Source organism: Fragaria vesca, linkage group LG4 (genome assembly GCF_000184155.1).
Source record: "Fragaria vesca subsp. vesca linkage group LG4, FraVesHawaii_1.0, whole genome shotgun sequence".
In the NCBI taxonomy this organism is placed as follows: Eukaryota; Viridiplantae; Streptophyta; class Magnoliopsida; order Rosales; family Rosaceae; genus Fragaria; species Fragaria vesca.
The window spans coordinates 8,461,875-8,474,978 of record NC_020494.1 but is presented as its reverse complement, the minus strand read 5'-3'; the positions used below and the strand labels follow the sequence as shown (position 1 = coordinate 8,474,978).

The 13,104-nt window shown below is 40.8% G+C and overlaps 1 pseudogene; it reads left to right on the top strand.

Moving 5' to 3' along the window:
- The window catches only part of LOC101312629, a 232,025-nt pseudogene extending 224,352 nt beyond the window's left edge, over positions 1 to 7,673 (top strand).
- Positions 7,674 to 13,104: the final 5,431 nt, after the last annotated feature.

Genomic DNA, 13,104 nt, shown 5'->3' with positions numbered 1-13,104 from the left:
CAAACTCAACATATTGTATTCCTTCTTCATGCACATCCATGGAGGAAGGTTGTACGGTACCAAAATCACCGGCCATACACTGTATTGAAGACTCATGTTGCCAAAAGGGTTGAACCCGTCGGATGAGAGCCCGAGCCTCACATTTCGGACCTCTGACGCAAAATGAGGAAACTCCCTGTCTATATGCTTCCAAGCCTCCCCGTCAGCAGGGTGTATAAGGGTATCTTCGTCATGCAATTCCCTATCAGCGTGCCATCTCATAGCTTCGGCCGTGTGTGAAGACATGTACAACCGCTCCAACCTATCCCTCAAAGGGAAATACCGAAGTACCTTTACAGGTTTCCTGTTGCCTGCAGGAGTCAGCTTATACCTGTCAGTGTGACATACCGGACATGCGTCAAGGCCACCAAGGTCATTCCCTTCTGGATCTTTACCCCAAAAGAGAACGCAGTCATATCTGCATGCATCAAATCTTAGAAGTCTAGGATCAATAGTCCAAATATGTATATGAAGCCCTAATATGGTGAATTCAAATATGTAGACTGTTTATGCCCTCTAGATAAACCAGCTAATAAGACATCCATAACTCATCTTTTCCAAATATATATGACAGTAAACGGCTAACTGGCTAAGTGCCTATAAAAACCATGCTAAAATGGCTAATAGACTACAGTAATCATGTCATGATTCTATAGAAGAGAAAAAAGAAGAAAAGGAAAAATCAAATAACATCAAAAGAAACCTTTTTACCTCTGTTGATATATGCATAAGTCCTAAGAAGAGAAGAAGAAAATCACCCAATATTTTGATAAGAACGTATGAAATAGTCCATTTCCAAGCCCATGCTTTCTACATAAGCAAAAGAACCTGATCAAAAACCTATCAGAAAAATAGCACATTGCACTATTTCATTCATATACCAACAAAACAAAAATGTTCTTATCAACTGCCATCAGAATCTAGATATCAAGGCTTCCAGGAGAGTTCAAATGGCCTGCTTTCAATTCCAAAATGATTAGGACACAGAGGAAATCTTCCAGTTACAGTAAAATCAATGAAACTCGGGGAGCTAAGCTCTTTGCTCAACATATGATCCTAACATTTACAGTCCAAGGTTTCTCTCCTCACATGCAATCAATACATGAAATATATTAGTTAGTATATATATGCACTGATTCATAGGCCACATGTGAATATGGCACGCATTGTTGCTATATTAATCAATTTTTCCCCCGAACATACATTGTTGAAAGAGTTTGAACATCGTTTGGGTGTTAATGTTACGTGCAACACATAATACTGATTCAAGATGAAGGATCTAGCTAGGCTTGTATGCCTTTGTTACTTCCTTACAGCTTTCATGATGAAAATATGTAGTACACTTGGGGAAGACCAATGCGAAGACCAACATCTGGACATCTTAGCAATGACATGACTGTAAAGATTAACCCAATAAAGAAATTTGCAAACCCCACTAAGAACAAAAGAAGATCATTGTCCATTGGCATGCAGTCCCCGGAGCTAGTTCACTTCAATCGCCCACCTTTAGCAAAATCCAAACAAATCAACACAAAACAGAGAGAAAATCAATCGCAAAAAAGTTTTGGGCGTTTGATTTTGAAAAAATATTTTGATAAAGTGAAGTAGATACCTCGAAGAGCATCATCATGTCCAGAAACCTAGAGCTTTGTCTCCTGCAAGGATGATCAAACGCGACCTTAATCCATGCGCTCCCAGATCTAAAACTCAACACGAAATCATACTCATAAATATTCTTGTTGAAAACAAACCAATGATGTAAGAGAACCAAACCAACAATAAGGAGAATGATAAGGAGAGCTCAGTTGGTAATGATGGAGGAAGAGAGAAATTGAAGACCAATTGGTAACGACAACCCATCCAAAACAAACATAGAAGCCACAATCGAGAAATCAATTTGAAGATTAAGATAAAAGAAAATTACCCAAACTATTCAGCTCTTCAATAAAGAGATCACAACCCAGCTCGCTTGAAGAAGAAACCCCGATCGTTGTGATAGAGAATGAAGCATTGCAGACTAAGAGAAAGGCGTTGACCTTTTCTGACACGAAGAAAGAATAAACCCAGATCGCTCCGTTAGAGAACAAAAGCGTTGCAGAGTAAGAGGAAGGCGCTGAGAGTCTGAGACATGAAAAAAACAGAGAGATTAAAACGGAAGGCTCAGGAACGCTCTGGAAGCGAGAGAAAAGACAGAAGTGGAGAGCAAATTAGACATTGCAACAGCCAGGTTTAGCCCCAACACCTTGGCCAGTGGCGTAGCCAGCAATCTTAAATAGGAGGGTCATAATTTATTGCATCTAATAACGATTATATTCAAAATTTCAAGTAACGTATATATTGCTTGTATTGATTTTTTTTTTGTTTTTTTGAATCAATAACACATCGGGTGAAATTTTGATCATCGCAAGCCAAAGTAATCGATCATTACATTCCTTTCTACTACATTTCTTCTGGAAATATTGCATATATTAATGAGTTATAGCTACAGATTAATGAATCGATGATGCCTTGTTTCAGAAATTAACCAAATTAAATACCAAAGAAATAGTAGCATACCGACAGCTTAATTTGTTCTCTAGGAATCTTCCAATTTAGAAAATCATCCTTAACCGATTGAAGTAATCTCAAAGTTTATAACTATACAAAGAACTAAAGATACTTTATTTTTATCTTTGAACTTGTTGCTTGTAGATTATATATAGAAGAGAAGATTGAGAAAGAGAAAAACGATCGACTGATCGAGTGTAGAACAGCACAAAGATTACAATCATAAATAAAGTAAAATTAGTTAAAGGACAGCTCGTGCAATTGTGGGTAATTGGACCAGTATTTAAGCTAATTTGCCTTGTTTCTTTCTTTTTTTGACTAAGGGGTCAAGTTCTGACAAAAAAAAAGACAAAGAGGGTTCAAGTGATATATGAACTATACCACTATAGTGTACTTTATAACTAATGAACAAATGGACGTATCGAATCTGGTTTTCCAGAAATTGAGGAGGGTCATTTGAACCTCCTCGCCCCCATGTAGCTACGCCCTTGCCTTGGCCCAACACCAGACCCATACGAGATGCAGCACAAGCCCGCAGGAGACTGCACTGTTCTTCAGAACAGTAAGGCGGCGCCAGGCCGCATAATAGATAGTTAAATCTCAAAGTCATCTGTTGTTTCTGTATTTCAATCTCAAAAACCAAAATACCAAGTGATGTGTAGTTGCTTGGTTTCATGACTTGAGAGAAGAGTGAGAGAGCTGAGAGAGCGACAAAGTTGAGAGAGAGGGCGAGAGAGTGAGAGTTGAGACAACATTGAGAGAGAGAGGGCTTGTCACATCCCAGGACCCATTCCGCCGTAACACGATATTGTCCGCTTTGGGCCCACCGGGCCACACGGTTTTGTTTCCGGCAGTTTAGGAGCAGCTTCCCAATAGGTCACCCATCCTGGGATTGCTCTAGCATCAACATGCTTAACCTCGGAGTACCCATCCCCTCCGAAGCCGCTGAGCCACCAAAAGGCCTCGTGTTAGATTGGAGGTGGACATGTACATATAGAGCACATAACCCCTCTCCGTTTGGCCCCACCGGGCCTCACGGTTTTGTTTCCGGCAGCTCAGGAGCAGCTTCCCAGTAGGTCACCCATCCTGGGATTGCTCTAGCATCAACATGCTTAACCTCGGAGTACCCGACTTTTGAGGATGCAGTTGGTGCAGCCATGACCATTGAGTTTAGGGGGACATATGGTGTTCGGCCTCGTGATTACGGTGGCCCTAGTCAAGGTCCATCCAAGAAGGCTGCTTCATCATCCGCTTCTGGGTCTTCTGCTGGTAGTGGCAGTAGTGGGGGATCGAGCTCTGGTGCTCGAAACAGGACTAGAGGACGTTTCAGGAGACCTTCTCGGAGTCATTTGGGTAGGCAGCAGTCTGGGCAGTATGGTTCTGGTGGTAGTTTCCATGATGGGTCATCCGGTAGCCAGACTTTTTCTTATGGGTAGCAGCAGTTTTCTGGGTGCTTTGAGTGTGGTGGTCAAGACCACTTCAGGAGAGATTGCCCATTGTTGGCTCATAGGACCACCCCCACCCCTACTCAGCCAGTTGGTCAGTTTTCAGCTGGAGGCTCCAGTAGTGGTGCCCAGGGCAGTGCATCGGTCAGAGGTGGCACTCAACGGGGAGGTGGTCAGCGTGGACGTCCCATGACTCGCGCTAGACTACATGCTATGACCCAGCAGGAGGGTCGTACTTCTCCAGATGTCATCATTGGTACGTTATTAATTTTCGGTCAGCCTACTTTTACTTTAATTGATCCCGGAGCCACGCATTCATTCATGTCTAGTAGATTTGCCCTCCATGCCAATGTGCCATCATCGTCTCTTCCAGGCGAGTGGCATGTGTCTCTACCCTCCGGTGAGGTGATGAGAATAAATTGGGTGTTTAGTGGTTGTGAAGTTTTAGTGGAAGGAGTTAATTTTGAGGCTGATTTAATTCCTCTAGATATAGTGGAGTTTGATGTGATCTTGGGAATGGACTTTTTGGAAGCATATAGAGCTATGGTAGATTGTTTTCAAAAAGTAGTGGTGCTTCGATGTCCAGATGGTTTTGAGGTTGCTTTCCAAGGGGAAAGAGATGTTATTTCTAGTTGCATAATTTTCGCTGTTGCTGCAAGGAAATTGTTGAGTAAAGGCTGTCAGGCATTTTTAGCTCATGTGGTGGATACAAGTATGGGAGTTGTGGGATTGGAAGATATTCCAGTAGTAAGGGAGTTTCCGGATGTTTTTCCTGAGGAGTTGCCTGGTTTGCCTCCTGCAAGGGAGATAGACTTCTCTATAGAATTACTTTCCGGAACTATGCCTATCTCTCAGGCGCCTTACAGAATGGCTCCAGCGGAATTGAAAGAGTTGAAGACTCAATTACAGGAGTTGGTAGATAAGGGTTTTATTCGGCCTAGCATGTCTCCATGGGGTGCTCCGGTGTTGTTTGTTAAGAAGAAAGACGGCACCATGAGACTATGCATTGATTATAGGAAGTTGAATCAGGTCACAGTGAAGAATAAATATCCGTTGCCTCGGATCGATGATTTGTTTGATCAGTTGAGGGGTGCCTCTGTTTTCTCTAAAATTGATTTGATATCGGGTTATCATCAGTTGCGGATCCGAGAGGGGGACATAGCCAAGACTGCTTTTCGGTCACGATATGGTCATTATGAGTTTGTGGTGATGCCTTTTGGACTTACTAATGCACCCGCGGCGTTCATGGATCTCATGAATAGGGTGTTTAGTCCATACTTTAATCGTTTCGTGATCGTATTCATAGATAACATATTGGGTTACTCAAAAAGTGAGAAGGAGCATGCCAAGCATCTAAGAATAATATTGCGGACTTTAGAAAAGTCGCAGTTATTTGCTAAGTTTAGCAAGTGTGAGTTTTGGCTAGATAAAGTGGGATTTTTGGGTCATGTGATTTCGGCAGAAGGAGTTAGTGTGGATCTCCAAAAGGTGGAAGCAGTGTCGAATTGGAGAAGACCCACCACTGTGACGGAGATTCGTAGTTTCTTAGGATTAGCAGGTTATTATCGGCACTTTGTGAAAGATTTTTCAAAGATTGCTGCTCCTCTCACAAGGTTGACCAGGAAGGGGGTTAAGTTTGAATGGTCAGATCAGTGCGAGCAAAGCTTTCAAGAATTGAAGAATTGCTTGACAAGTGCTCCTGTTTTGGCACTTCCGGATGATAGTGGAGAATATGTAGTCTATTGTGATGCTTCTAGACGTGGTCTAGGTGGAGTCTTGATGCAGCATGATCGAGTTATTGCCTACGCTTCTAGGCAATTGAAGCCGCATGAGGGGAATTATCCTACTCATGATCTGGAGCTTGCAGCGGTAGTGTTTGCTCTCAAGTTGTGGAGACACTATCTTTATGGAGTCAAGTGTCAGATATTTATCGATCACAAGAGTCTTCGGTATGTGTTCACTCAAAGAGAGCTTAATATGAGACAGAGAAGGTGGATGGAGTTAATCAATGATTATGATTGCACTATTGAGTATCATCCTGGATAAGCTAATGTGGTAGCTGATGCTCTTAGTCGAAATCCCTCCATATCTTTATCTCATATAAAGATGGTTCGTGTTCCGCTTCTTTGCGAGTTGCGAGCTACAGGAGTGGATTTATCAGTAGATGAGGTTGGTGCTTTGATAGCCAGTTTTCATGTGAGGCCAGTTTTGGTTGATAGAGTGCGGGAAGCACAGTATAATGATCCTTCCATAGTTCGATTGATGGAAAAAGCTTCGAATGGAGCCGCAGCCGATCATTTTTCAGTTAGAAGAGATGGGGCTCTATTGTTTAAGAACCGGCTATGTGTTCCAAAAAGAAATGAAGAGTTGAAGAGTGAGATTATGGAGGAAGCTCATAGCTCTGCATATGCTGCTCATCCGGGTAGCACAAAAATGTATCGGATTTTGAAGGATTATTATTGGTGGCCAAACATGAAGAGGGAAATTGCAGCTTATGTGAGTAGATGTCTGATTTGTCAGCAAGTCAAGGTTGAAAGGCAGAAGTCTTCCGGGTTGCTTGAGCCGTTGCCTATTCCAGTGTGGAAGTGGGACCACATCACCATGGATTATGTTTTTAGCTTACCTCGTACCCGTGATGGGCATGACGGTATTTGGGTGATTGTGGATAGACTCACTAAGTCTGCACATTTCTTGCCAGTGGGAAAGAAGTATAAATTGGATAAATTGGCGGAGCTTTATGTGAATGAAATTGTGAGGCTTCATGGTATTCCTGAATCAATAGTGTCAGATCGGGATACTCGATTTGCTTCTAAATTCTGGGGAGCTCTTCAGGCAGCTTTAGGTACCCAATTACTCTTCAGCACTGCTTTTCATCCTCAGACTGATGGGCAGTCCGAGAGGACTATTCAGACTTTGGAGGATATGTTGAGGGCTTGTGCCATGTAGTTCAGAGGTAGCTGGGATAAAAACTTATCCTTGATGGAATTTGCCTATAATAATAGCTATCATTCTAGCATTTGTATGGCTCCCTTTGAGGCTCTTTATGGGAGGCAGTGTCGCACGCCTTTGTGTTGGAATGAAGTAGGGGAAAAAGAGTTTTGCCGCCCAGAGTTAATCCATGTTACGAATGAGAAGATTAAAGTGGTTAGAGATAGACTCAAGACCGCTCAAAGTAGGCAGAAGAGTTATGCAGATGTCCGTAGGAAAGATCTTGAATTTCAAGTGGGTGATTGGGTATTCCTGAAATTATCTCCTTGAAAAGGGGTTGTGCGTTTCGGTAAGCGTGGGAAGCTCAGTCCGAGGAATATTGGCCCTTATGAGATTAGTGAGCGAGTTGGCTCACTTGCTTATCGGCTACTTTTGCCTCTAGAGTTAGCTAGGATACATAATGTGTTTCATGTATCCATGCTTCGCAAGTATATTGCCGATCCTTCTCATGTGCTGCAAGAGCAGCCGATCAGTTTGGCGAGAGATTTGACCTATGAAGAGGAACCGGTTCAGATTCTCGACCAAAAGGAGCAAGTGCTTAGGAATAAGACAATCCCACTTGTCAAGGTGCTTTGGAGAAGTCATCAAGTAGAAGAAGCTACTTGGGAATCAGAGGAGCAAATGATGCAGCAATATCCCTTTCTCTTCGGATAGCAGGTATGTAAATTTCGAGGACGAAATTTTTATAAGGAGGGGAGAATTGTCACATCCCGACTCTTATATTTTTACCTTATTTACTAGCTTGATTATAATAAGAATTTTACCGTCTTCGTCATTGAGTTAATAGTTTAATTGGTCCTAGAGGGGTTTCGGGGACATAATGTGCGGAGGATTATTAGTAGGAGGAAATTATGACGACGATAAAAATGGAAATTTAGCTGTAAAGGTAATTTTTATTCGGGTATATTTTTTTCGGGTGTTTATTTTGAGTTGGGTTGATATAAGGTTGGACCGGTTGGGAGGCCCAACCCATTTTCCTCCCTTTCTCTTCTTCTCTCTTTTCTCTTCCTTCTCCTCCCGTGCTCTCTCTCCGCCGGAAGCTCCCAGCACCAGCTGCCGCCGTCCGGCCAACCACCAGCCGCCGCTCACCCAGTTGGACCCCCATCTCCTCCTCTCCTCCCGGCCTAGCCCCCGAGCCTCTAACCCGCCGGAAGAGGAGAAATCCCGCCGGAGACGCCGGGAAGCTTTTCGCCGGAACTCCTTCCTCCGGCCACCAATCCGGGCAAGCTTGGTACGGTTTTGTAGCCCTCCAACCCAGCAGCCTTGTCCTAAAAGGACTCTCCCTCTCTTGAGCTAGGTAAGGAGAAATGTGGAGTTGAAATTTCTAGGGCTTTTAGGTGTTTGTGTTCGATTGCCCTAGTTAGGCTTGGATTTTGGGTTTGTACTGGTCAGGAAAGTTGTAGAGCATGATGAGGAGATTATTCTATCAAAATTTCATAGGTTTTGGAGGTCGCCGGAATTGGCCTCCGGCCGCCGCTGCCGGCGGAGCCGCCGCCGGTTGGGAGATTTTTATGTTTTTAAATGTGGAATATTAAGGGGAGTTTATTGAAGTGAGTTATGGAATTTTTGGTTGAGTTTTGGATAGGTTTGTGAATGTCCGAAGTTTGGTATTTTGGCGGTTAATTAATGTAGAATCCGGCCATAGGATTTAAGTCGTATTCTGTGGGAAGTTGTTGTTACGGCTGCCGGTATGTTCGGCGAAGTTTGAGCCGTATTGAGTTAAGAATGGCGAATTTGGGCAACGATGAGTGTGTGGGAGGCTCACGTTTAATTTTGCCCATTTTGTTTAAATATTGGATTTTTGGTGGGAAATTAATTTTATATTTGGAACAGGACGTGAGGAGGCTCGAGCAGACGAGGCCCCAGACGACATCAGGCTTAGGCCTAACTTGTGAGTGGACTTTAGTTTTAAATAAAATGCATGCTAGAGTTCATGGTTGAATAATTAATGTTGTGGAACATTTTGACGTCATTTTAATTTTGACGAATTTTATTTCTCTTGGAGAGTTACCGAAAATGGGATTTTCGGTGGATATAAATATGTATTTATGAGAGAGTATGTATATAAAATGCTAACTAGCCATATGTGTCTGTCCACCTTAATGGCGTAGCATATAGCCGCATTATGGTGTGACGTGAGCGTTGGACGTGAGCGTAGTAGTCCTATACTCCTATTTGAGTGTTTAATTCATATAGTGTAGCACCACATTAAGGCGTGACGTGAGCGTTGGACGCAAGCGTAGTAGCCCTATATAGACCCATGAATTTATATAGGATGTATGGACGAGTGTAAATACATACATATATTATAGAGTCTGAGAGACTCGATATTTTATGAGATAAAAGTTTTATCGCTTGCGGCATGCATTCGATTTTTCCTTAAAAATTAATTTGGGGAAACATAAATATTTTATTTATTATTTTATTTTTGTCCACTCACTCTAACGTTATTAAATGTTTTCCCCTGGGCCCTTCGTTTTAAATTGCCCAGTCTGCAGAGTTCGGGTTGGATCTAGTAAGAGGCGAGGCATAGTCACCCGCATATCTGCCAGTTTTCGTCAGTAGGTTACCTGTTCAACCTACTCGTGTTTTCTTGCTTCCGCTAGTGTTTAGTAGCTCTGAATACTTTGGGATTATTGTATATTATGTGTAGAATTTCTGAAGGATAATTATGTGATGTTTGGATGTGTGGTATTAAGAGTGTAATTTGGAATTTTCGAGTTAGGGTTGTCCATCTGCAAGGGAGATTTTCTCAATCTTTTCAGTAAATTTTCCTTAGAGGTGGTCCCCGCACGACTTACTCCGGGTTTCAGGGTGAAATTCGGGGTGGGTCGTGTCAGGGCTTACCGTTGAGAGTGAGAGGGCGAGTTGAGAGTCGATCTGTTTGGGAGTGAAAGTTGAGAGTCGATTTGTTTGGTGGGTTTAGGGTGAATGAATGCGAGGGAGAGAGAGACAGTGATATGAATGCGAGAGAGTGAGAGTGTGAGACTAGCGTTTAGGGTTGGTGGGTATGATATTAAACTTGTCAACTTTTTTCACACAACAGAATATATACTCGGAGGGAAACTTTGGAGCCAAAACTATTTTGGCATAGCACACCAAATTGATGGAGGCAAACATTGGAGCCAAAACAACTTTGGCATGCCACCAGATTTTCCAGTCACACAACCAAATGTTTTAGACTGTTGTATATATTTTCTAAACTTGCACTAGCTAGGTATTACCTAGTATATATTGTAACAACATCATACAACAAAGAAATAAAAGTCTATTGTCCAAACATTTTGCATCTTGCACGACTTTCAATTTGGTGATAGGGGGAATCCTTCCACTAAAATTTTCATAAATCATACAACATAAAATTAGCATCATTGTTGTATTTTGAACTCTTGAAATATAACTTGACAATTTTGTGTCATCAGACAACAAAACTTTGTAACTTTGCGTTGTATATAACAGTTCACTTCATCAGACAAGTAGGGAACCCTAAAAGGTTGTTTGATGAGTGTTGTCTGATAATGTTTTTGTAGTAGTGAACTCAAACAAACTAAGAGAACAAGCAACAAACAAAAACCAGTAGAAGTTTACTGCCCCCCCCCCCCAGTAAACTTCTTACTCTAATAAATCAGTTACAACTCACCACTGCCATTGCATTCTGAAAGTGGTTGTTGGTGTCGGCAGAGTAATCTTTCTTTGACGGTAGCATTGAGTTCAGGTGATAAAAGCATCGAGCTTTGTTGTCAATCAGGACCAAGGTATAGTGGTGGCTGACCCCGTGATGTACCGGAATGAAAACCAGGTCCTTACTGAAGATGGACCACCACTACGCCAATAAGTGCAACAAATGACACTTTTCACACAACAGTACACAATAGCAGAGTTGTACAAATTTCAAAAATGCGTCATACAACGTTCAGAAACATTCATCTGTTGTGTGGATAGTCTGAGATCATTCCAGTTTTTTTTTCCTTAAACTAGTACAACACTTTGGACAATATTTTGTTGTCTGAATGAAGATAAAAATGAGGCCCATTTTGCCTCTAACCCCACTCTAGTTTGACATATAATTGGGTGTTGTTACACAACAGTGAAACAAATAAATGTTGTGTGAATATATACAATTTAAACTATCACACTGCAGACTTCTAACCCCACTCTGTTGTACGATGTATCTCTCATGTCAGGCTGCAGACTTCTAGTTTTAAAATTGCTCTTACATCCTCTAAAAACCTAATTTTTTTGTGAAGGATAGCCTTGGTGGTTTTGATGTAACAACGGAACACTCAAACCTGTTGTGTGAGAGTATAGTATTTTCAATAATAACACAACGACTTTTCAGTTTTGGTTGTATAATGTAGTTTCGTGTCATGATGAAGCCCATCTCTTACATTTGACAATTCTACTTTAAGTTCTTCATCCCACAACAATCAACTAAGAAATGTTGTGTGAAGGCAATTGTTTTCAATATTACGTTGTATGTTTCGTAACCTCTAACCCTAAAATACCCTAAACCCTAAAAAACCCTAATAAATTTCCTATTGTAGTGCCACAACGGTTCTTTTTTAATACTGATGTGTGACGTAAAATTAATATTGTTGAATTTATGGTTGACCGAGTTGATCGATACCCAAACGTTTCTGAAAATTTATGAATTTTGTTACACTGCTATACTTCACTATCTTAATTATATCTAACGGTCGAATTTTCATGATTTTAATCCTAAACATCTATATCACAATCAACCTACTAATGAGGTATAACATGTTTCCTATGTGGCACATAATGTGACACAACATGTGCAGTACATATTATATAAACGTGTGTTTATCTATAGAGACACCATTGAGGAAATGAAATTTTGAAAATTGAACCGTATAGACATGTTTACGATATTGAAGCATGATTGTGGTAGAAATGTCATCAATTTTCAGTATTACATGAGTGTCGATCAACACGGTTAACTCTAATTACACTTACTTTCACTATGGGGAGCCAAACCATCATGATATAATTGACACCACTTCTTGTATGAGTTCATGCATAATAACCATATGATTATACGAGTGTCGACAAAATAAAAAAAATGTTTAGAGTATTGCATTTCGACGTGTTTTTGTATGATGAGCCTCCCATATTTAGACAACTCTTAGTGCTTTTATGCGTTGTGTGAGTGAAAACTAAGGTTATTTTAAAAAGTGACTCGTTAGAATGAAAAGTAGCCGTAAATTTCTCGCCCTCATGATTATTAAGTGAATGTCTCTATTTTCTTTCTTCTCAAACAACACAAATATGTAATTTATGTTGTCTGATTTGTAAAATGGACAGGGAAACATTAAGGTTGAGATGTAGCAGCGGGAGATCCGCTCTTGCAATTTAAGGATGTTATTTCTTCTCAGACAACAAATATACAATTTACGTTGTCTGATTTGTAAAATGGATAGGGAAAAAATTAAGGCTGAGATAGCTGCGGGAAATCTCCCGCTCTTGCAATTTAAGGATGTCATTTCTTCTCAGACAACAAAATATACAATTTACGTTGTCTGATTTGTAAAATGGATAGGGCAAAAATTAAGGCTGAGATGTTGTCACACCCCAACTCAGATATTTTAAGAAAATATGGTTCTTTTCTAAGTAAAGATGTGAATAACTTCAACTTATCAAGGATAAGAAAACCTTGGACAAGTAAAAGTTATATGAGAACCCTTGAATCAGAGGTAACTTAATGAAGGAGTAAACTTTATTTCATAAATATTGTTCTTACAGCAAACAGGAAAGAAAGCTTATAAACTAAGCTTTATTACACAAATAGAAATTTAAAAAAAAACAAGCAAGCCATAGTTTACTCCTCCTAGACTTCATCCCTTCTAGGTATTAAGTTTTTATCCCTCAAAGAGTAACATCTGCACAAATTCATAAAGGGGTGAGCCATAAACTCAGTAGAGCAAATCTCATGTCATTTCAATAAACAAATAGTGTATGCACATATATAGACTAAGTTTTTAAATTGGTACTCTTGTACTATCCTTGGTCACCAGTGTCTTCTTGCCATAATAGAGATCATTTTATCAATTTGAAATTGAACGGG